We start from the raw sequence: 26,018 nt of genomic DNA, 5'->3' as shown, positions 1-26,018 counted from the left end.
GGGATACCTACCAGCAAATTCACGATATGAAGTGGAAAGAAAATGACCTCATCTTATGTGCAAAGCCAATTCTGAATTTTTATCTTCCCACTGGCGGCAGTAATGAACGTCTAAAGAACCCTCTGCATATATACAAAGCTACGCATTTGAGGGTTGTAAGATGGAAATGCAACTTATATAACCATATTGTAAATTTGGACTTTTGAACTTGAGCATTTCAGGAACTGCACTCGCAAGTCTCTGGGATGTTCCAATATTTTAAAACAATCGTGTATATGAAAGAAACTGAAGACGGATACTATGTATTTGTGATTGAGACGAATTTCTCGGCGAACCATTTTGAACTGCTCTTAAAAACATCACAAGAAAAATAGAGTTCTCCGAACCGAAAATTTCCACTCATAACTGATATAGAGTCAAAAATCGTCGGATTGCCCAACCGTAGAAATCGGTCTATTTCAAGACTATATCTAACTCTCCAGCCCACGAACACATGTACTGCATGTAAGAGGCTATCGGTGTTGGACGGTGAAGAGAGACCAAAAAAATATATAAAGTTAGAAATTGGCACCATTTTAGTGGGTTGGGATGAGAAAAAATGCATTGAAAAAAGAAAGAAAAACAGGAGGAAATATTTTATTGTTCGGGTAGGAAAAGAAAAATATGGATTCTATATATCTATAGAGATGGGCAACCGAGCAAATAGTAAGAAAACTTCCCGGGACAAACGACGTAGAGAATTATATAGTTCTCTTTCATTCGCCATAGCCTTAAACCCTCAATTCTCTCCACTAAACAATTTTTTTTTCATTATTTCACCCTCTCTCTTTCTGTCTTGTTCGGGTCTTTTATTTTATTTTTTATGGTTCGTCTTTCAAACTTGGAATCAGTTTTCGTTTCGCCTCCGCTCTGTTATTATTGCACTGCGTTGGGTACCAATTACTTTTTTCTTTTGGCCCCCTCTGGTCAGTTTTAGGAGCGCCAGAAAAACCGACGGTGTCTGGTCATGCGGTGAACATAACTTATCTCTGGCGTGAATTGGAAGTAAAAAAATTCCGAGTTGTAAAAAAAAATGGATATAACCAGATAAATATATAGATAAAAATATTTGGTAGCAAATGAAAATAGACGTGACTTGAAGGAGAGGAAAAGAGACGTTACAGCGTCCATTTCTCATGGACATGAAAATATTCTAGACTTTATCATGTTCGGTATGGAAGATTCATTAATCTGAGAATTTTTAATATTTTTATTTTTCAGAAATTTTCAGTTGTGGGGACTAATTTAATTGTATTGCTGGTCCTTTCAGACTCGAGCATTCATTTTTTTTTGGAATTTTTAAAATGTTTTTGCATTTTGGATGCTCAAAAGCATAATGTCAAAAACATGTGTTAATGTTAAAAACATTAATGCCAGTAATTTTTTTTTTTTAATTTAAATTTTTTTTTGTGAAGAAATAAATTACTTTGTTCAATTTTTTTCAGCCAAGATGATGCAGGGTATATTCATCTTTTGAAAGGATGACGCCACTCTTCACTATCCATACGAAGGTTTTTTAACAACTGACGTTACGAAGATGAAATTTTTGGAATGAGAGAAAATTCAACAGCTTTTGCGTGGAATCGAACCCACGTCCTTTCACTTTCCGGGTTAACGCACTGGACTATACAAAGGCAACGAATCTCTCAATCTTAGGTTGAATTTTCTCTCTTTCCAAAAATTTATTTTCTTAACAGACGCAGTAGTTAAAAACCTTCATGTGGATACCGGAGAGTGGCATCATCCTTTAATAAGTCGCCATCTGGTGGCAGCGTCAGCAATTTACGGCCGGACCTGACTCAGGCCATGCAGTGAGCTTGACCTGAGTCAGGTCCGGCCGTCCATATATGGTCCCTTTCAGTACACACGAACTCCAAGAGATTTTTTGCCTTTGTAGTTAGTCTAGGGCGTGTGTTCGATTCCCCACAAAGGCAGTTGAATTTTCTCATTCCAAAAAAATTCATCTTCGCGACAGCCAGTTGTTAAAAACCTTCTTATATTCATTTTCACATACAATTTTTTTCCATAATTTCATTGCTGAATTTTGATATAAATCATACTTTTCGCAGAGGCACTTCATCCTGGAAGCCACCTTGAAAACTACCTGAAATTTCAACCGCTGAGTGCTGCCCTCTGCTGATAGACCCAAGTGCATATTCACCATATTTCTAACTCAAAACTCACACAATATTTTACGTCAGGGCTTGACTTCCTGAGGTTAAAAGAAAATATTCCGCAATCAGAAAAAGTAATCCGCTTATTTGTGCGTGAAGGGTCTGCAAGGGTTAAGTGGACCCGAAAGTTCTGAAAGTTTTTTGTTGGTGATCGTTTCAGATGCTGACGGACTTTTTATCTATCTCTTCTTTTTAGCAGTACAAGGAAACTGGAAATCTATCGACGTGTCCTGTTTGGCTTCTATTGGAATTGGTACGGTGTAGATATATTTTGTTCATATGGCTGATTAACTCTCTATGGTTTCGTGTGTATTTAAATATACATGGTCAAAATAACCCATTATGACAATTTCTTTCCCAATTTTTTCACGTTTTAGAAAATACATCTTTTGATGTCATTTCAGTACAAAATTTAGCTGTATATGTTTTATCGTAACGCCATCCTGACCAGACACCGCACGATTTTAATTTTCTTTATTCCGCTACATTCAACATTATCAAATTCTCACCATTCAAAATTTTCAGAAACTTAAAAAATTCTTGGATTCTCTCCATTCGAAAATCTCAAATTCTCTCTATTCGAAAATCTCAAATTCTCTCTATTCGAAAATCTCAAATTCTCCCTATTTGAAATTTTAGAATTCTCTCTATTCAAAATTTTAGAATTCTCTCTATTCAAAATTTTAGAATTCTTTCCATTCAAAATTTTTTTTCGAAATTCTCAATTCTAAATTCTGAATTCAAAATTCTTAAATTATTTCTGTCATTTCAAAATTCTCGAGTTCTCTCCATCTCCAAAATTTCTAAAGGAAAAACACTTCGTTAAACGCTAAATTCACGTTTCACTTTCAAACCCCCCAATATAACAAGAATGTAATTTCGAAAAACATGAAAAATAGCTTAGAGTTGAAAGATAAAATTGAAATACTGTTATAAATCGAAGCTGGAAACTTTTTTCCTCCCTTCCGCTCAAAACTCACAGGAAAAACACTCAGAACTTTCGGGACTCGGCATTCAAAGATTGACAAAAGCTTTAACGGGTCATTTGTGTCGTCGAAAAAAGAAAAAGAAAAAAGAAAAAAACAGATAAAATAAATTTTTTGTGTGGAGTTCAGTCATTAATTATTGCGTGATTAGGGCAGTGCTGATTTCCATAATCTCGATATTTCTAAAAATAAATTAACAGAGAAGAGGAGAAAGACGAGAGATTTGATACTGATCCCACGAAGCTAATAAATAGCTGGTGAAGTATCAACCGGTTGAAAAGCCGTCCCATTTTTCTTCGTCGGGTCTTTTTTTTTTCTTTTGCTGCTGGTTGTAGAAGTTCCAACTCTCTCTAGGAGAAGAAGACGAAGAGTATAAGAGATAGAGACGCCATGTGACACATAAGAAAGCACTTGGCAGACCTTACCCTTGAGACTCATCTATCCTCATTTACAGCAGCGGAGGAGGCACCCCCCTCACACTGACGGTAACCCTTTGGGGACCCTCCCAGTTCCACACATTCCTCATTGCACTAACGACGCGACGTTAAAGTTTAACGTTCGGCTCACCGAATCGAGAGCCGCCGCTCTATTGAAATCGTACTGACACTTCCTTGAGGAATGATGAGATAATATATCGTCCGTTCCTCACGCAAAATCCTTTCCTTTCTAAAGAGCTTTTATTTATTTATTTATTTGTTGACTTGGAAAACCTTTTGCATAAGAAACAATGGCTTAAAAATTTGAATTTTCGGTATAACTGGGAAATGGTACGCGGGACAGCCATGAATGTTTGATGAAGTTGATGTCGAAGCAACCATTTACATCGTACCTACTGAACAAGTTGTTTAACCCAGGGATACTATTATGGGTGTGAGTTTTTACCCCACGAAATCTCAATAGGTATACCATGGAGTGGTCATTTCAGCTAATCTTCCTTAAGTTTAGCAAAAGGGTAGGGTCATTGCACGTGTGGATTTTTTTACTTCAATAAAAGTACGTTATAACGGTAGTTCACAATCAGAGGGAAGATTGTCGTTATAACGGACTTCTTGTTATAAACGAATTTTACTTTTTTTGGACTGTAAAAAAAGGGATTGGGAAACAAACAAGATAAATTTGTCTTTCTTTTTCCTTTTATTTTGAACTACTTTTGCTAAAATATGGGACTAGAGTTAATTGCCCATGCATACACAATGTTGATTGTATAACAACAAAAATGATGGCAGTCCGAATTTTTTCGGACTTTACTGTTTGTTTCATCATTTTTTGTTTCGATTGCTAAACTTTTCCTTTTTCTTTCCATAGCGAAATAAAAGTCGGAGACTACCTCACTCATGCAATTTTGGCGTAAAAAAAGCCGCAAGATGTGATAGGGAAAAACAACTTATGACGGAGAAAATATGAATGAATAATTAAAATGATTATCAACACTTATTTGTCAAATGAAGTGCTGTTTCCAGTTTTGGAAGATTCCAAGAAAGGAGGATTTTTCTCACGGAAATAACAACGAGAGGCCAAAACCAGAGACCGTGCACAACCTGCCCAACAAACATATTTACAGATAAAACTTTGTGTTTTTCTGCCTCCTGTATAGATAACAAGAAAATATAAGATACAACATGTTGCCCTCTTATCTATTGGGAGGTACTGGCATGCTATGGATAAGATGAAATAAGAAAATATAAATGTAAGAAATAATAACACCTACGAAAATAAGATGAAGGGATTAACAAACAAAAAGCCACTCTTTCGGGTCTATTTTATGTATAATTATTAAAGAAAGAAGAAAAGAAAACATGCTTTTCGAGAATTTTCATTGCCTTTACAGCGAATGTGTTCTGATTTTCGTTCATAAACAACTCTCTACAAGTGAATATGTTTTGTAACTTTAACATTAGCTATTGACAATCACTTGCAAACTACTAGTAATAGCAAGACTCTCGTTATAAGACATATTCGCAAAAATGGACTTTTACTGTATTTGTAGTTATAAAATTTTCATGGGATGAGATTTCACCAATGATAGTGTTTACGTAATTATTTAAGTCAAACTCTAGTTTTTTTTTTTTTGCTTTTTTGATGTTTTTCATTATTAGCACTCATAAGTCATAAGTACTTATTTGCAAATTATATGAGTAGTAATGAATAAAATAACTATATGCAAACGATTATTCTAACCTCCTAAACTATTTTGAAGATAATAGAAGAAGAGGGAGCAATAGGCGAGAGAGAGTAATGAATTTTTCGAGGATTCTGTTACTTGGAGGTGAAAAAACTCGTCATATAAATTGCGAATAAAAGTTTTCGATAACATGGAGGCTCGATACAACTGCTTTAACCCTTTCAGGCTCTCGTGCCACAAATATGTGGTTTCTTTTTCTCACTGTAGAATTTTTTCTTTTGACCTCAGTGAGTTAAGCCCTGACTTAAAGGATTGTGTAAGTTTTGAGTTAGAAATAAAACGTAAATATGAATTTAATAGGCTTTGATCAGAGGGCAGAAATTCAAGTTGAACTTACAAGGTTTTTTAAGATGCTTCCACGAAAAAGTGCCTACGGGAAAAGTTTGATTCATCACTTAAAACTTGTTATCTAAAACCTTTATTCGCAATTTCTATGACGAGTTCTTCACCTCCAAGCAACAGAATCCTCGAAAAATTCATTACTTTCGCCTCTATTGCTCCCTCTTCTTCACAAAAAATTTAAAAAAATTAAAATTTGCAAAGAAATAAAAATTTGTTGACATTTATGTTTTCAATGTATTTTTCCGCCAAAAATGCAAAAACCAAATCTTGAAAATTCCAAAAAATTAATGCTTGGATCTGAAAGGGTTAAGTAATTGAATCAGCAATAATAGAATTCATTTCAAGATATGGAAGAAGACTCATATGTAAAAAAAAGGGACAGAAATAGCGCGAAATTTATAGAGTGGGGGTGATTTGTGAGTGGCATCATGAAAAACTCACGTGCTCCAAACATAACCAGAGATGTCTGTTGTAACAAAACCGTTTTTGTCATTAATTTTCATGTTTTATTAACTGCGCCATTTTTGATTAAAAACACAATTTTTTCATACCTATAGTTACTATAATTTGTAAATTAAAGACATTATATTTATTTCGATTGTTCTATATATTTTTCTGAACATGTAGATATATTATTCAAATAAATATACGAAATACGTTAAATTTATTTCAAAGTGTTAAAAAGAAGTCGAGAATTTTCACCCATGAGAGTGTAGAAGGGCCTACTGAAGCATATTAGTACTCCGGGGAGGGGGGAGGGCGGGGTAAGAAAATTCGAATTCAAGTTTAATGATTCAATTATTGAATGGGCATTACGATAAAATCCGAGAACGCTATAGAATTGCTTACTCTATTTCTCCATCCATGCCGTCAAGATTGACCGTTATATTTGTGCTTATTCTTCTTTGTCTTTTCCCATATAAGACTAGTAAGACGGCTGAGAGACATCGGTGGCCCATAAATTTCTGGAAGATTTAGTGCATCTGTTTCCCCACCCTCGCCGTCTTCCACCGGCTTGGATGGACGACTCTGTTCTTTCTTTGGACACGAAATACGACCAGCTTGGCCACGAAGAGCGGCATCAATAACAACATAACCGAAAACCGAGCTCGTCTATCTGGAAGACATCGACAGGAAAACATATATACTAACAGACAGAAACAGAAAAACAGAGAGATACGGATGGGAATTGGTTGTGTATTGGAGGTGGCGGCCGATATAACAGCACAATTCTTTCCCTTCCCTCGAAGTCTGACAAGTTTCTTGGGGAAAAACTTACGTTTTAGACCTACAACTGCTTGGATAATTATTACGTAAGTGAATCAAAAAGTAAGTTACACTTGCGTGAAAATATTTAAATAAAAATACATTTGAAATATGCATATATTGAAATGAACATATTGAAACAGAGGTATATTGTAGGGATATGATCGAAGTGTTCAAAACTTCCAACGGGATGCATAGGATGGACCATGAGTTATAATTCATCATCAATCAACTACTTAGACAAGGGGACACCGGTATTGATTAGTACGGGGCAACTTCAGGTTGTGGTATCGTAAGTAGTTTTTTTCTAACAGGGTTGTGAATAAATGGAATATCTTACCTCCGGGGATCGTGAATTCTAACACAACTGGCACGTTTAAAAAGAAATACGATAAACATAGTGGGTTAAGTCGAGAAGCTATCCATACTAAGTTAAGACAACCATAATGTGTTTTTTTTGTGGACAGTGTATTATATCCGTTGATAGAATCCCGTTGTAACGAATACCATTATGGCAAAAATCTCGTTTTAACGAGCGATTTTTCTAATCCCCCAGATAAGTTTACATAGGAAAAATACATAAACCTGGAATTCTTTTATAACGAAATTTCGTTTTAACGAAGTGATTTCTCCAGTCTCTTGGAGTTCGTAATAACGGGATTCGACTGTATTATTAATTTTTGTTATATCCCGGTTCGGGCATGGATGTTTACTAACAAATTCCCTGGACGGATCATGCTGATCCCTTGGGAATACGTGTAGATCACGTTATTATTATTATTTATGCTTTTACGAGGTTGTGTCATTAAGTAAGTCACAAAAGATAATTAAAAAATAACTTGCAGAGATAATCACTTCAAAACTATTTCTATTTCTTAACACACACATAATCTCCTTCAATATTTATGCTCTTATCTCATCGTTGCATCAGTGCCTCAAGACCAGCTGCATAAAATTCTCCGAGCTTGATTTGTCAGCCACTTCATCTTGAACCTCTTCATCATCTACAAAGTTTTTGCTTCCAAGATGGTTTTTTAGTAGACTAAACTGGCGAAAATCACTTGGGGCTAAGTCGGGCTCTATAGGATGGATGTTTCGGGATTCCAAAGGTGTGGCCCATTTCCCAAAATCGAAGTGAACGTGTGAATGCTCAATCATACTGTGATGTGCTATTGAAGCTTCGGACTGCAATTCGGTGAAAGCGTCTGGTCCTGTTGACCAAGGGGGGAATAATGCTTCATCACGATGAGGCGAGACCTCATACAGCTCACCTTACACAGAAGACAGTTAAAAAATTTGGTTATCAATTTCTTCAACATCCACCTTACAGCCCCAACTTAGACGCAAGTGATTTTCATCTGTTTAGTCCACTAAAAATCCATCTTGGAGGCAAACAATTTGCAGATGATGAAGAGGTTCAAGATGAAGTCCTAATGTGGCTGAGACAGCAATCCAAAGAATTTTATGCAGCAGATATTGGGGTACTGATAAAACAATGTGATGAAAGCATAAATATTGGTAGACATTATGTTGAGAAATAGTTTTAAGTGATTATCTCTACAAGTGATTTTTTAATTACATTTTGTGACTTAATGACTCACGCATATTGGGTATTATGGTTATATTTGACATCCAAATTTTTTATGGGCAAATTTTTTTTTCAGCCACTTCGTTGGGAAATTTGCTTGTTGTGTCCTTGTATTTGTATTTTTATACAATCTTCATTCCCTTTTCTACACATTAGTCGAAAACAGATGTTCTTAACCTTTTGCTGCTCCACAGACCTCTTGTTGCAATAAGATGAAGGCCACAAACTTTCTTATAAAACATACTCAAAATATATATAACAGAGATTCTAAGTGCAGGTACGTATATTCTACAACAGAAAATTATCTCTAACTACTCTTCCGTGAACTATTTCACAATCCCGGCAATAGTTACATAGTTTTAGATTTGATAAATAAAATATAGTCTATATTTTGTTTCGATACCTGTCAGGTCTGAGAATTATTTATTCTATTTATGTATTTTATATATTCCGCTCCTCAAATTACACTGCTGGCCACCGTAAATGCAACACCCTGAAGGAAGCATGCAAATAGTATGAAATTTGCAACATGCATTAGCGGAGGTGAGATATGCAAATGATTAGAATTTCAGCGCAGACGCACATCACGCGCACCTGTGGCGCCACTTCAAAGCGCTATTTAAGGCTTGGAGATCTGGACGATTTGAAGTACGGCAATTGTGTTTTTCTTGTGGTTTTTTCAAAAAAACGATCAATTATGCCTCGTAGAAAACAGCGATCATCTTTTGATCAAGTATCCGAGTTCGACAGAGGAAGGATAGTGGCCTACCGAGATTGTGGATTATCTTTCAGGGAAATCGGTAGTCGTGTTGGACGAAACCAAACAACTGTAATGCGGATATGTGATCGTTGGATGCAGGAGGGTACGACGGACCGACGTGTTCGATCGCATCCACCTCAGTGCACCACTTCACGTGATGACAGGCGTATTGTGCGTATGGCAGTGACGGATCGCTCAGCCACATCACGAACCATAGCACAGCACATTCAGTCTGTACCGCATCATCCAGTGTCTGCGCGTACCATTCGACGCCGTTTACAGCAGAGTGGTCTGTCCGCAAGACGTCCATTGCTTCGTCTACCCTTGACGCAGAACCACAGACGTCTCCGCCGCCAATGGTGCGATGAAAGAAGGATGTGGACGGCACAATGAAATGAAATTGTCTTTACTAACGAGTCACGCTTCTGTCTGCAACACCACGATGGTCGGATTCGAGTCTGGAGACACCGTGGAGAGAGGATGCTGAACAGCTGCGTTATGCACCGCCACACTGGTCCTGCACCGGGTATTATGGTATGGGGCGGTATTGGATATCACTCTCGCACTCCTCTAGTAAGCATTGCCGGTACTTTAAAAAGCCAGCGCTACATCTCCGAGGTGTTGGAGCCAGTTGTCCTTCCTTACCTTCAGAGCTTGCCCACAGCCATATTTCAACAGGATAATGCGCGACCACACGTGGCACGCATTGTCCAAAGGTTCTTCGTCAATCGCCAGATTGAATTGCTTCCCTGGCCAGCTCGCTCTCCGGATCTTTCGCCGATAGAAAACATGTGGCCCATGGTTGCTCAACGATTGACCCAGATTACATCCCCAGCTGCCACACCAGATCAACTTTGGCAACGCGTGGAAGCTGCTTGGTCTGCTGTACCCCAAGAACACATCCAAAGTCTCTTTGAATCAATGCCGAGGCGTGTGGCAGCAGTGATCTCCAACAATGGCGGCTACTCTGGCTACTGATTTTGGCAGGAACCACACTTCACAGAAGTCTATAAATTTAATCATTTGATGCTTGGTCAACATGTTATCTACAAAATAAATATTGTTGCGATATCTCTTGTCTTTCTTGGTGTTGCAATTTGGGTGGCCAGCAGTGTATTTCCTCATATTTACATTAGATTCCACTTTTGAAACGGTTTTTTTTTTAAATCACTGTAAAAAACACTTTTTAAGCAGGATAACACTTTAAACGGGAAATCTCGATACGTAATTATGAAAATAGGAAAAAACGAGGGACCAAGTAAGTCGTACTAAGCAGGAAACGTTCTAAAAAAGAACGTTATAAGCGGGATCCACTGTATTTTTTTTTGTGACGGTCCGCCAAATTGATGTATTTTTATGTTCTCTCATAAATGAATTTTTTGCAGATCCTCAAATTATTTCTTCTGTTATTTTTGTCGGTCCGTAAATTATTTGTGCTATTTATTAATTTTTGTACTGATCCTCAAATTATTTCTTTTATTTATGATTATTCGTTTTGTTTTCCTAACAGTAGATTATTTCTACTGTTGAGTCGATTTTGTGCTGGACCGCAAATTGCAGCCGGAGTGGCGAGATGCACGTCTACCACGACGAAGGCTGCCGTCAGGCCCGCGGGTTGGATACTGTTGAATGATATTTTCCGATGAACCTGAGGCAACCACCGATAGATGTGTATTCATTTCCGACCTAGCTCGATCGGTAACAAATTGCTGTATGGCAATATGATCGCGGTTTGTGTGTGTGTGTGGTAAAGTAGTAGTTGTCCGCTAATTATTCTTTGTATTTTTTTCTGATCCTCAAATTGTTTCTATCATTTCCGTCGGTCCCTGAAAATTTTCAATAACTTTCTCCGATTCACGGTTATAGAAAGGTTGAAGAACATCGTTCTGTAATATCCATGCTAAATAAAATCGGTCACTAAATAACACTCAATGTAAACTTGCTCTTTGATTCGCCCACACGCATATATTCCGTCTCATACGAATTTAAAAATTGTGAACATTGCACGCATTAATAAAGATAAACTAAAGATTATTATCAATAATCAGAAAGAAATCATATAATTATAAAACTAACTTAATGCTAAAATAACAACGTCCATAATCGTAAACTAAGTCATCGAAAAGGTGGGAAAAAAGTACAAAATAAATATTTGTGGTGCTTCTGGGATCTTCCATCGTTAAGCTAAATAATAACAGCAATAGTTTAGGAACGAGGAATCATGACGGTTTAATCGAAACAATGAAGAAATACAAATTTTTATTCGGATTCGATAATGCGCTTATACAACACTATGAATATAAGCGTTCCTTTTGTGTATAGATAGCGAACAAGAATCTCAATGTGGATTTTGTTAAGAGACAAACAAAAATTCGTGTTGTTTTGCGGCTTTCTTATACTTGAACTCGTATCATCTTTTCCGCAAGAGCTGCGAATTCAAAAGACTGGAAGATCTAATTATTAGGCGCTTTCCGCGAAGGATATCACACAATCGAGTAAAAATAAAAGTGGGGATATATCGCACGCGAGAGAGATAGAGATAGATAGATCTTAAACATTAATTAATATTCGATTCATCGAATTAAACAATGAAGACACGTAAATCTTCAAGAAAACCTTCCTCATCCTCTCTCTCTATTACTTGTAATATTCTCAGAGTGATCTCTTTCGATGTGATCACATACACGCGTAACCCTTCTTTCATCTTCCACAATGTTTAATACAAGAACATCTCTCTATCTATCTATATATGTCTCTTTTGTAGCATATAAACCCCATGGAATCTCGGCAAGTGTCTTCAACTGAACGGGAAAATTTTTCGCAAAAATATCTTTTAATGCCTGGGGATTGCTTAAAGATGCTTTCCCGTTGCATCGTCAGAGATTTGTCAACAACAAACCCCTTCTCCCTCTCTTCATCTCACATGATCTATCTCTATCTATTCACCTTTTCTCTTTACCACATGCTTCCTCCACCATCGAATCTTTCTCTCTCTCAGTCTCTTTTCTCTTCACACCAACCAACCCATTGCCGAGCTAACCTAACGCAGTGTCATAACAAATTACGCTTTAGTGCGATACTAGCGAATTCCACCAGGCCCTTTTGTTTCGATAAATCTACTCTCTTTACTCCGGTGGCGTATGTGTGTGTGTGTGTGTGTGTGTGTGCGTTTCCTTACGCCACTTCCGCACAAAACCCACGTTTTCTTCTCTCCCCAAGTCCTTTCCACACACGCATCCCGCCATTCTGGAACGTCAACCTTTTCATATGGTGTGTCAGTAAACCTTCTCACACACGAACCTCGTCTTCTTTTGCGAGCTTTTCCCAAACCCTTACCTTACCTTAGAATCCCTTTCCTGTTCTCCCTCCGGCAGCGTTTTATCGTGCAGTATTATACTGAGCATAGTATGTAGTGCCGACACCCGCATCCGATTTCAATCCCCAATCTGATGAAGAGGATTAGAGTCGGGCAACCTCTATAACCCAGCGCCTTCTGGAAAACTAGTGTCTCGAAAACATTTTGCTTCGACCTCTCCCTTCTCTTCTCTTACGCCAACTCTTTCCTTGCAGTTTTCTACCCCTTCAGCAAAAGAGAACAGCCCTTCATTCTTTTAAAACAAAGTCTTTTGGAGCGACGAACGACAAATTTTCTATCTATCGTATCGTTTCTCATCGTCGTCGACGGCTGCTGTGTAAACAGGGTCTACGGAATTATCGTTTCGGTTTAGACAAAGATAAAAGCTGCCTATGTATATCTATCTCACACCCCATGGTATGAGGTGAGTGCATGCGTGTTTGAAAGAACTCGGTGGAGTAGGTAGGTCGCACACACACACTCTCTCTCTGTCTCCGGCTTAACCCCCTCACCCATGTATATAACCTTACACGCCAACTAACTGAAAAGGAATCTCTCAATATATATTTATGTTGCAGCATAACGTACACCGTTGGGAATAAGAAAAGAGGAGAAGCTTCTGGGATACAGGGGATCTTGAGGGTACGAGGAGTAAGAGTAAAAGAGTATTATTACGTGTTGTGTGTGTAAGTGGGAAGCAGGCAAGCAGGGCGGGAAAACCCTGGATAGACTTGTGTTGTGTGGATGGTGGGAAAAGTCCAGGGTTCGTTACGAGTGGAGCAGAAAATCTCGGGAAAAATGGCAACGGGGGTGGCTTGTTGTATGTGGCATCGGATTCACTATAGAAGATATAGAGAGGAGAAGCATAGCGGGTGGTAGATGTTTAAAAAAAAGTGAGAAGAGAGAGATAGAGAGATAGAAATATATATATACAGAGAGAAGCACCTTCTTTCCTCTCTCTGTGTGTGTGTGTATCTCCTCTCACCAACGGATTAAGTCTGTAGAAAACTTGATGAAAACCCGTGCAATCCTCTCAATTACAGAGCGATGTAGTCTTCGCCGTTCTAGGCTGTAATCCCCGAGTCCTGGTAAACATAACAAGAGTCCTGAGAAAGAGTGTGAATTTTAATACCCCCGTACTTTCCTATCTATCGCTTCTTCCACCAAGAACAAGCCTCGAGCCGATTCTCTCTCTTTTGTCCTTACTCCCAACTCCTACCAGAGAGTGAGGATGGGTTCGGGGGGGGGGGGACTGCTATGGGGCGAGCGCGGCTTAAAGCGAAAAATGGGAAAAACCCAAAGACGTAGCTGTAGTAGTTGTAGTATACTCACTCATACCAACAAATACTGCCAACCTCCTTACCGTTTTCATCCAACTGGCTGGAAGCGGCGGCGGCGGTGGTGGTAGTATCCTGCTGTCTTCTCTTTCTCCATATATGTGTGTAGGAGAGTTATTGCTTTGTGCTTTTCTTGATGCTTTTGATAATAATATGCTTATCTTTAGTAAAACCCTATCGCCAGTTTACGTTGTTTAGGTCCCATGAGCGTTTATGGTGCTACCGACTCAAGTAGTAGTAGTTTTGCTTGCGTGTGTATGTGTGTGTCTCATTAATGCCTCGGAACCGGAGTGAGAGACGGTTCAAGAAAGAGACAGTAGTCCCTGTAGGGGGGTGAAGACGTAGGATGAGGACTTTGGAAAAATCATGTATCCACTCCTTTTCTTAAGAAAAAGGGAGAAGGTTTTTACTCCAAGCCATACTAGTAGTACTGTAGTAGGAGCGCCGTCATATTATAGATACGACGCATTGGTTGGAAAGAGTGAGAGAAATTCATCGTTTCCTTAAGCCGATCAAATCTCTCGGAGAAGAGGAAAATTTTCAAGCCGACGCTGGTTATTATTTTTAGTTTTTTTGGAAAAATTCTCAAACTGTTTTCTTGTATTGTGAGAGCGAAAAATAATAAGAAAAGTGAAATATCCAAATTTTTAAGTTATAAGAATATCGAGGATAATAGAAAATTTCGTACGATATATTGAAACCATTACGAATGAATCTTTTAGCTTTTTCTTTTTACTTGCTCATTACTTCCATACGAATCGTTAATCGCAAAAGAAACTGCGATTTTGATATGATATGATACGACTGGTTATCATAACCATCTGATTAATCTCTTATGTCGCGGTAGAACGGCTTATTTCGATATTACGAAGATTAGAAAAAAAAGATTCCCCCTTAAGAAAATACAATATACGTTCGAGTTGAATGTCTTAGATTTTCATGATAGATATCTCATGCATTTATAGTCTCCTGATATTTATTTATTTTTTTTCATTCTTCTTTTCGAGTCTTCATTCAAAGATAATGTTAATGAAATTATTGTTCTACTCATTTTTATATGAATTTATGCAACGCAAACACGATTACAATTTTAGTTTAAAATAGGTTTTATGCACAAAAATGCGTCACTTTATTGTACTTCATAGAAATCGTACTTGAGCAGAAACACTCGAAACATCTATATGTGAAAATTGAAAATTATGATTGGAAGATAGAATAATTATCTTAATTTTTTTTGATCCGTTATCAACCAAATCAGGATTTAGGTCTGCGCGAAGGGAGCGGCCACATCCTTTCGCAAAATATTAGGGTCATAAATTAAATCGGGATGGTATACACTGATTATATATTTTACGGTAAATGTGATAAATGCGGTTATTACACGTAATTACCGGTGATTATGCATACTTACAAAGCATTTTGGTAAGTTTGATAACGTTACCTAAATTTATCACTCTTACCTGCGACTATGCATAGTACCCAAGTGTCGTTGATAAATTTAATAAGTACTTGTACTACTAAGAGTTATTACTTTTACCGGCCATTATGCTCACACCCAAGCGCCGCTTCATTGTATCAGCGTACGATCGTAATATTTTTTATCATTATATCGGGGTCCGACTACATTCATCACACATACTACTCATTTGTATTTTGTTTCATATTTATGAAATTCAGCAATTACACTACGATAATATGTATAATCTATATATATAAAATTGATTTTCTGTCTGTCTGTGTGTGTGTGTTCTCTATACAAATCCACAATTTTAGATCGATCGTCGCCAAATTTTGCATATATACCAAATGGGACCCGACTTAAACGATAGGCTACTTTAAAATTTCGTCAGCAAAGGGCAAGTGCTCCAAATGGGCAAAAAAACTGTCTGGCAACAATGGTTTTTGGGCCTCAACAATCACTTTCCGAACGTTTACTTTGGTTACCGTGGTTCCCTATCAATGCGTTTCTGACGTGTATATGCCTTTACAACGGTTTGTCACTTGTTTTTTGAATAGACGTCATAATCATCATCAGCATCGCTTTGAGGGTCAGGAAAAGGATGAACCTCATAGAAATCAGTGTTAAAATTGTCGATTTTACTGTAGAAATGCTGAAATTCGGTGGGGTTTTTTGTCACATCAATAATTTTAAAAATTGTATAGAATTCACGATTTTTTAAATATATATTGAGTTCGCTTAGAGATATAAGAAGTCCAGGAGATTAAATATGAAGTAATTAGCCGGACCTACTTTTGAGTTGGATATCCATGCAATAACATTGATATTTCAACTTTTTATTTATATGTTCTCAAGCATGAAAATTAATGTCTCCGTATTGTCTTTTGATATTTATTTGCATAAATTCACGGGGGTTAGGATATTTTAAAATTAATTATGGTCCCGTAAAGTACATTGAATAAATTCCACAGCTTTAACTAAGCATTTTTGGAAGCAGAAACAGGCACAAATAGGTAACTTGAAGTTCAGGAGGGGGATCGAAATACCTAGCGCCCTTCAAGAAAAGAAAATATACATATTTATTTTTACGTTTCTTTAAATTTAGATCTGTTTCTTTCATGAGTCCAGCAGGAAGTTGCCATATGGGTGAACTTAGACACGGTTTACATGTCCCTCAAAGAAAGAGGGCGATATCACGTGCTCCAAACAGCCTCATTCAAGAAAACCCGGGTAGCGCCGGGTATTATAGCTAGTCCCAGATAAAGGCGATAAATTTCAAGTATTTATCAAATTTATCAACAACACTCGGTTATTATACATAATCGCCGGTGAAAGTGATAATTTTTTTAGTATTTATCAAATTTATCAACGACGTTTGGGCATCACGCATAACCTCCGGTAAAAATGATAAATGTATCAAACTTACCGGATGCTCCAAATGAATTTTCCAAATCTCTGGCAAGTAGCGATCTCTTGAGCTATGTTTCTCTGGTTTTCTACTTTTATCACTTTGAAAATCAGCGCGGGTTGGCACACGCGGTGTTATGATTGAATAGACAATATATTTTACTTGATAACAATGGCATAATAAAAATATTGTTTTCATTTGAGCTATAATCCTATAAAGCTTACGAAATGTGCCTAATTCAAGAGCCAACATTTGAATATATTTCACCGAAAACCTCGTAAGTCCGAGATCGCGTAAATCGGGGTAGCGTAAGTCGTTTATGACTGTAATTTACATCAGAGCCGCCCTTAAGGGTGTGCGACAAATTAGGTCACACCTGGTTCTGTTGCTTGCGGGGCTCCCGCACTCACGGTAGTAGAAAAGTAAAGAAAATATACAAATATCAAAAAATTTATTTTTTTAAATAGAAAATAAGATGTCTGAACTTCAACTGATTTCATTCCGGAAAATTATCATGAAAAAATTCTGAATTTATTTCTTACATAAATGCTAAATTTACATCCATTCTGGAATTATTACTCTCATTAATCCTGTATTTTCATCGATTCTAGAATTTTTTTTAAATTATACTATAAACTTCTTAGGTTTTTTCTTTCATTAATTCTTCTTAAATTTGATCAATGCTGAGATTTGTTCTTTCATTAATTCTGAATTTTCGTCAATTATGAGATTTTTTCTTTCATCCATTCCGAATTTTCATCAATTCTATATTATCATAAGGCCATAATTTTCATCAATTTTATGTTATCATTAGGCCCTAATTTTCTCTCTCTCTCATCAGTTTTGAAATAATTTCTTTCATCAGTTTAAAATTTTCTTAAGTTCTAAATTTTCATCGATTCAAAATATTCATTAATTTTTGCATTAATTTACATTCAATTGTTTCTATATTTCTCTATTTTTGGGTGGATAATTTTCAGCATTCCTCATTATTCTGCCATAATACATGAATCTATGAGTGGATGCTGATTCCCTTTTCCCCTGCGAAATATATTGAATCGGGGGATAAGGAGCCCCGAAGTTATTTTCGCACCGGGCCCCTCGTCTGATAAGGCCGGCCCTGGTTTATAGTTAATGGATAATTGCTTCTCGGGCCTCGCTTGAAATACGAACGTGAGCTGATGAAAAAACTTTCAAGCTCATATTTTCATTTCAAACAGAACAACAGAGTTCTTACCCTAACACTTGGAAGCAGGGAAACACATTATTAGATCTATCCGAAGTACCATTAAAAGCATTAGAAAATCGTATCTCTGTATGGTATCTTAGAAGCTTAAAACCGGCGAGCAGTGTGTTGGACAGTCCCCGTTTTTCAACAGTTTTTCTTCAGACGGGGTTTTCACGAGAGAATATAAGTTAGCAAAATAGTTCTGGTTATGTTCTACGATTGCTGGGGGTTGCTTAAAACGAGATCAGAAAATTTCACCTCCAACGTTACGCCCCCGATGTTTCGTTCCCGACATTTCACACGGACATTTCGCACCTGCCTTTCACATGCCCTGACTGCATGGGTGACTGAGTGAGTGAACAAGTAAGCGACTGACTGTGTGAGTGACCAAGTAAGTGACTGACTGTATGAGTGACCAAGTAAGTGACTGACTGTGTGAGTGACCAAGTCACTGCGTGACTGGCCATATGAGCAGGGCAGTCTTAAGAGTATTATGGGCCCCCGGGCCAAGTGGTTTTTCTGAGGCTCTACCTGGCAAATTCTTGAAAATTTCAAACAGATCTCACTTTTGTGAGGCCCCTCTCCTCTCGAGGCCCCCGGGCCGTGCCCGGGTGGGCCCATGCATTAAGACGGCACTGCGTATGAGTAACTGAGTGAGTAATCATATGAGTAAGTGTGAGTGAGTGTATGGTTGAGTGAATGACCACATGAATGATCAGGTGAGTGATTGTATGAGTGAGTGAGCGAGTGAGTGACTGTATTCTCAATCAAGTTGGCCTATGAGTGACCATGTGAGTGGCCATGTGAGTGACTGTATGAGTGACCGTCTCCGTGGTCAAGTTAGTGACAGTACGGGTGACCAAGTGAATGACCATTTTCGTGGTTGAGTTGGTGACCGTATGAGTGACCACACTCACTTGGTCTCACATACGGTTACATAGTATCACTTATACCGTCACCCGCTCACTTGTTCACCTATACGGTCTGTCACCCACGCACTGGGTGAGCACGGTCATTCAATCACTCATATGGTCCTTCAGTTTGTCACTTTGTCACTCACACGGTCAGATCAGGAAAAATGTCAGGGTTGAAATTCCCGGAGGTGAAATGTCGGAGGCGAAATTTCCTTAAACCGCTTAAAACACGTATGTAACTCCAAGGCTACATCAGGGCCAAAATCACGAGAAACGATATTCAGTTCAAAAGAGTGATTACGTTTTCCTACGTTAACGTTACGGACAATTTCAAATGTTTTCCAGCCAGTTTGGCCAGGCCAGTCATTTTAAAGACTTCAAAGAATGTTTAAGAAGACCATTAAAAAAAATACTTCTTTTAAGCCGAATGCGTCTCATCAAAAGGTCGCGTAATATTACTTAATGAAAAACTTGTTCGGTAAAAAAAAATTCTTTAAAAATTGGACTCACAAAAGAAAAAAAAATGAAAGAAAGGGGGAAAAAAAAGGAAAACCTTGGCCATGTCTTTTTTGTAACTTTATAAATCTTGTTGGTCATGAAAGAAAACTTTTAAACTTGGCCGGTGGGTATAAGGATAACAATGATAAACTCCGCAGGATAGACCGAAAAATATAACAGTGAGGAAAATAAGGGAAAGGATAAGCTGTGAAAAGATGTGTCCAGAAAAAACTTTCTTATCTCGAGGGTCTTTATATTATATTCGTTTCTCGCAAGTATTATTTCCCGAGTGTTCACTCGTTTTTTGAGAGTTTTCGAAAGTATTTGGTTTATTGCCATAAAGTTAGCTGTTATCAGACTTTTAAGCATAGCATTATATTCGATGTAAAGCGCATAGTAGGAGCGCATAATATAAGCATAGCATTATATTCAGCAATTCGAACTGACAGCTTTGTCAAAACCACATTCTTATTTCAACCAAACAAGATTCTGATGTTTAGAGCAGAGGTTCTCGACCTTTTTTCAGGAGCCCTGTTTACTCAACAATTTTACCCAACGGCAGAGCCCCGTACGGCTCTTTCTCAAATTTATTTATCATTATCAAATTATTATCTCTTAGTCTCAATGAGATAATTACATTTTCCACAGAACTTTTTTACACTTTGAATTTGAGTTTTCGCAATTTGTGAACCGCGCCCTCAATCGATAGCGATAAATGCTGGAAACTTCAGAGTAGAACATCTCCAATTGCATTTAAAGATATGGAATTTTTCGCGAATGGCTTTTTGGATCAGGCTCCACATTTAACTGTCTGGAAGTTTTGACACACAGGAACCGCAATTTTTGTTTTTTCATTTTTTCGATGTATACGAACTCTAAAAAATTACATTTTAAGAAACTTCATGCCATTTGAAAACTTTTTGCAATTGGAAGTATACTTCTAAAATCAACTGTTGGAGAAATAGTCCTATGAACAAACTATTCGTATCAGCCTGTACAATACAAATAATGCACAAGAGAGAGACTTCTGCACAGAATTAAACAAGAACACCTGCCACTCATTTCTCGTGGGCAAGCTTTCTGCGCATTCCTAGAAGTACACAAGCTGCACATGCTCTACTATGCATGTCTAGGGTTTATGCACATTGTCTCTTACATATTTCAAGGGGGCGTGAAAACTTGCTGTGCCTTTCTAGAGTACGCGAACTCCCTCGGCATTTTTAGGGATACGTGAGACATGAAAGGTTGAGAGAGCTGTCTTAAACACTTACGTACTTCACGTAAAAGCTTTTTGCCAACAAATTTGGATTATCTATATTTGACAAATCGGTGATAAATCTCGTAACCTCGTTCTGACATACACACACTTTAGGAAAAGAAAGGGGAAAACGAAAAAGTATAATAGATAAGGGAGCTTTTTTTAGAGTCGTCTTTTTAACCTGTCCCTACTTGTTCTCTTTCGTTCTTATAGTAGAAAATTTCGTTATGTGTGTGGGGAAAAAAATCATTAACAGAAGTATGGAAAGAAAAAGCAACCTCAGTTGATAGAGTTAAAGTAACGCTTCGCGATGACGAAAAGAGCAAAAAGAAAATACGGAGAACTTGCTTGAATTTATTCCACTGGCGTTTGGGACGCAATATTGCGTCCGTGATCGTAAATGGTTAAGGAAGTTGGTGAAGCGAATTTTCAAAAAAATCACATTTTCGAATTTTTCAATTTTTATATAATATGGAATTTTTTGCGTCTAACCGTGTTCAAGTTTTTGTTCTACCTGTGGTAGAAATATTTTTAAAATATTTAATATAAATTGGTGGCTAATGTTTTTTGTTAGATTAGGAACATTTTTTCGAACGCCACTCATTAAAATGTTTTGAAACTTTGTGTGTTAACTCTCAACATTACTTTAATACGAGGAATTTTCATCAAAATTTTATAGCACAAAAGATGGTTAAATTTTTATGATTTTTGAAAAAGTTGAATGTTGTTGAAGTTAAAATTTGATTAAAAAAACAACCAACAATTAAAATCCTTGAAGCTCATGTTAAATTGTATAAAAGCTTTCATAATATTTGAGAAAAAAAATAAGTACCTAAAGTGAACAGAAAATTATTAAATGTTCCTTAAAGGAAAGAGATTTTTCCCATAGGAAAGCACGAGAAGCCAAAATCGTGCACCAACCCCAAGCAAAATCAAAATTTTTATGATGCTGCTTGGTTTCAAAGTCCACTAGAGTTATCTGCAAAGAATCAGTAGTTGAAGTCAAACAATTGCATCCGCATAAATCGACCACAGTTTCATTTTGAATTACGTGAAATAGTTACAGTGCATCTCGAGAGGAGAAGCAGCCAGAAATCTCGTAATCCAAATTTTTATTATTATTTTAACTTCTGTCACCTATCAGAATAGGAAAGAGGGAGAACCAGAACCGATCTTTTAGGATGATGAAACATCAGTTCCGAATCCAAACCCAGTCTTTATTTTTCCTGGACGTACATTCACGTGATAGTAGGACGGAAACGGAATTTGAAAACAGGATTCGGCAAAAAGAAATAGGATAGAAAAATAAAGAAATATATATATATGTAGAGAGAAGAGAGAGACTTCAGGCGAATTTCAACTAACGTATGTGCCTTTGAGTTCTCTTTTACTCGATGAGATAGATTTCTTTCATTCATGTATAGAGATAGCATAGAGATAGGAAAAGCAAGCACGCATATAAAGCTCGAGCTGAGAGAAGTCGAGCTGAAAATTAGATGGAAGTCCATTTGAGGTCTAAACCTCGTGGAACCCCCATTCTTCAAGTGGTTCGCAATTACATGATTGCTTTTTATATTTATTCTGATGTCTCGGGACTTCGGAATCGATCGGGGGAAAAAAAAAAGAAAAACACGTGGAATGCAATTTAACGGTCCAGAATTACTTTCGGAAATCTCAGAGGTCGGTCGGTCCTACTTTCAAAGAAACACGTCGCAATGATAACAGAGTCTGAATATGATTTGATAACGAGTTCGGAAGTAAGTCTTCACAAAGCTCATCGACTTCAATACATGGAAAATATTTGGAAATACTTCTCTAAATAGTCGCTGTTTTGGCGGGAATGTCAAAAGTGTAACTTAATGGAACCCCGGGAAAAAAATATTTTTTTGAGAGAAATTTTTACAGAGCTAAAGATGATGATGCTCTTTTAAAAATCATGAGATTTTACACCTGTTTTTCGAAGTGCCCTTATTATTTTCGCGCAGATTTATTGTCATCTTTTAGACTCTTTCAAAATTAATTTCTTCGAGATTTGAGCTAGTTTCGAGGCAAAAGTATTCATTTATGTGGGTTTTGACAATATCTACATCCGTAAATAATTTTTCCCATAAAGCAGTTAAACAAAGTAAGATAAGATGGCACAATGTCCGGACAGTACGTGGTGTATGAAATTAAAATATCTTATCCTATCTCATGAAATTTTTCGATTGCTAAAAGGAAGTGTTAAAAATGAGTGAATTTCACTTGATTTCAGAAGCAGATCATATTTCATATCTGAGAATATTTACTACTTCTGAGAATGTTTGGAATTTCTACTAAGAGCCAGTTCAACAGCACCGTGGGCTCTCGGGCAAAGTGCTAATCTGAAGACCCTCTCGAACGGCATGAAATAGCTATTCATTTTACATATTCTCAAAGACCAAAGTACCCGATCTCATTATCGTGGAGGTTCTCTACGCATCTGAGTCCCCCGTGGCTTAAACAAATCGGACCCTCATACATTAAGATGGACTTGTCCCCACTGAGATTGGAGTGGCCAGTGGTTGAGATTTTTTGTTTGATTTTTGCTCTCATGGCATCATCATCCGCTAATAATAGCGGATAATGATGACAAGCGGTCAACCACCCCGATTCCCATCTTTTCGACTACTTCTTAGACTTATATGCACTTCGTAAATATCCCTCTGGGGAAATTTCTAACGTTGTACATGCCGGAATAATGCTCTGAGTGTGTATGTATTAACCCGCAGTATTTATGTTGTCAGAGTTCTGCGCGTTTCGTGTTCTAGTGTTGCTGCCATTTGTCTCCCATATTTTGAAGTGAAAATGGCAGATGCTTGAAGTTGTTTCGTGCTTGAAGTAAGTATCGTGTTGAAGGTCTGTCTGCTCCCGGAGAGGGAACTCTTCGAACGATAGACCATGGTGTTGACTAATATCTTTTTAGGTAAAATATCGCGAAACAAGTTGATTAATAAAAATATATATTTTTCAACCTTTTAACTGCGGACCGTTGAAAATTTCACGGATTGTCCGATATGAGAGAAATAATTTGAAAACTGGCAAAAAAAAAAATGATCAGGAGAAATACTTTGAGATTTATGGGAAAAAATCATAAATAGCAGAAATAATTTGAGGACGGGCAAGGAAAAAAATATAAATAATCATTTGGGGACTGGCAGAAATGGCATATATAGTGCAAATAATTTGCGGTCCAGCAAAAGAATAAATAAATAAAATACAAAAAATTATTCGACGACAGGAAAAAAATAAATTAGAAAGGAGAAATAATTTGAAAACCGGAAAAAATACTCAAATAGAAGAAGTAATTTGCGGGCCGGTAAAGTAATAAAGGAAATGATTTGAGGGCCAGAAAAAAATACATAAATAAAGAAAAATAATTGTCAGTCCTGCTGACATCTGAGACAAAAATAGAAACCAACACAGAGAATGTATTTTATTTACTAAATCTAAAATTATGTAGCCTCTATACAGGGCCGTAGTGTGCCTTCTCGGGGGTCCGGGGCAGACTTTTTCTTGGGGCCCCTCTTGAAAGACTTATTATCAGGCAAAACAAAAGTAAACTTTTCTGGGGCAATCATTCGGCTCGGGGTCCAGGGGCAATGTTCCGGTTTCCCCAGCGTAATTACGGACGGCCCTGCCTCTATACGAGTTGAAGGAAATGCTTCACGGACAGGCAGGAAATTTCCTCGGACCAGCGATTGAACAACATCGACCATTATCTTCGTTTTTACCATTTATACCTCAAATGTAACTTTCAAACATACTGCATGATCTTCCGTCATAAAAATTCAAAATACGTCCATTGTAATAAAAATCAAATTGGACATACCGACTACATTTCCCCGTGTTGCGGGTAAAATGGGATAAAAGAAATTGAAACACATAAAGAGAAATGCCCAAAACTTTTTGAGACGACTTGATATAATCAGGCTGCATTCAATGTGTTCCCTCATTGTTTTAGGAATGTCACTCGAGTTGAGCATATTCGGGAACTTTAAAACTGCTGTTCGTTCCGATTAGAAATTCTGTAGGAAAATATTTAAAGGAAAACTTGGTAGAGAGTATAGGTATTTACCACACAGTGAAAGAGTGAGTTCTACGTAGACACAAGGGCGAGAGAGAGAGAGAGAGAGAGAGAGAGAGATAGTGTATTATTTTATCTAGTGGATACTCTGTAGTAGTCTTTGGATGCGGTTGCTAAGGGCAACCTCGATGTAGGAAATCTTTTCGACCTCCACCTCCTTCTCATCCAATGCTTCTGACCCGCGTCCGCCGTCTTATTCTCCTTCAGTACGCACACACACATACATTCATACACAGTACATACAGTACAGTAGCCGAACGAACGAACGAACGAACGAACGACCGACGTAGCGAACGCGAAAAGGATTGGAAAAGGCGGAGGAGTTTTGCACAAAGATGTTTCGACAGGAAATTCACGTGGGGATTTGAGGTTTGCTTTCATTTCCGGGTGCCTTATCCTCCGTGATGGAAACCAGGTCCCTTTGTGGTTTGCCCTGCCCTTGCTGCTCTTTTCTCACTGTCTCGGTCTCCTTCTCTTGTTGTCTCTCTCGTTTCATTCTTCTCCGAGATTCGACCCTGACTCCCTTGATCCTTTCGCATCCCTTTCTCTGCTCTGACGCATCCCATACCATGGCTCTCGCAAAAGGTATGTATAGAAGATAGGAGAGAGAGAGAGAGAGAGAATAGAGGATCAAGTTCCAAATTGTGATTTAAACTTGCAGTTTCGTTCCTCTCTCTCCCGTTCTGTGTGAACCTTATCTTCGTCTTCTGTGTTCCTACTCCTTTATATTCTGCTTGCTATCTACTTTTTTCCCTTTCCAGGATTGTAGATTTTTTTTATTACAGCGGAACCTCGTTTATACGTCGCTCAGTTATACGGCTTTCACACTTATACGTCGTTTTTCTGCCGTCCCAATTGAATTGTCAGTTTTAAGAAGAGAATATAGAACGGAAACGGCAAAATTACTCTTTGCAATCTGAAGTATCTCCAAGCTTTGCTCTACACGTGAGTGCTAAGAAAAAAAAACCAGTCCCTAGAGGCAGATAAAGGACTTTGGAAAAAAGCGTAAAGTATAAGAAGTTGTTGTAACGATGTACATTAATTAATAATTACATAATAAGAAGTAATGCTTCCAGATCAAAAAATTGATTTTTGGACTTATTCCCTTAAAACAGAAAA

Source organism: Pholcus phalangioides, unplaced genomic scaffold (genome assembly GCF_987345545.1).
Source record: "Pholcus phalangioides strain wild (caught in Gottingen) unplaced genomic scaffold, Ppha-v1.0 ptg000015l_1, whole genome shotgun sequence".
Classification (NCBI taxonomy): Eukaryota; Metazoa; Arthropoda; class Arachnida; order Araneae; family Pholcidae; genus Pholcus; species Pholcus phalangioides.
The sequence above is the reverse complement of the archived record's forward strand: the minus strand, read 5'-3'. Positions refer to the sequence as shown.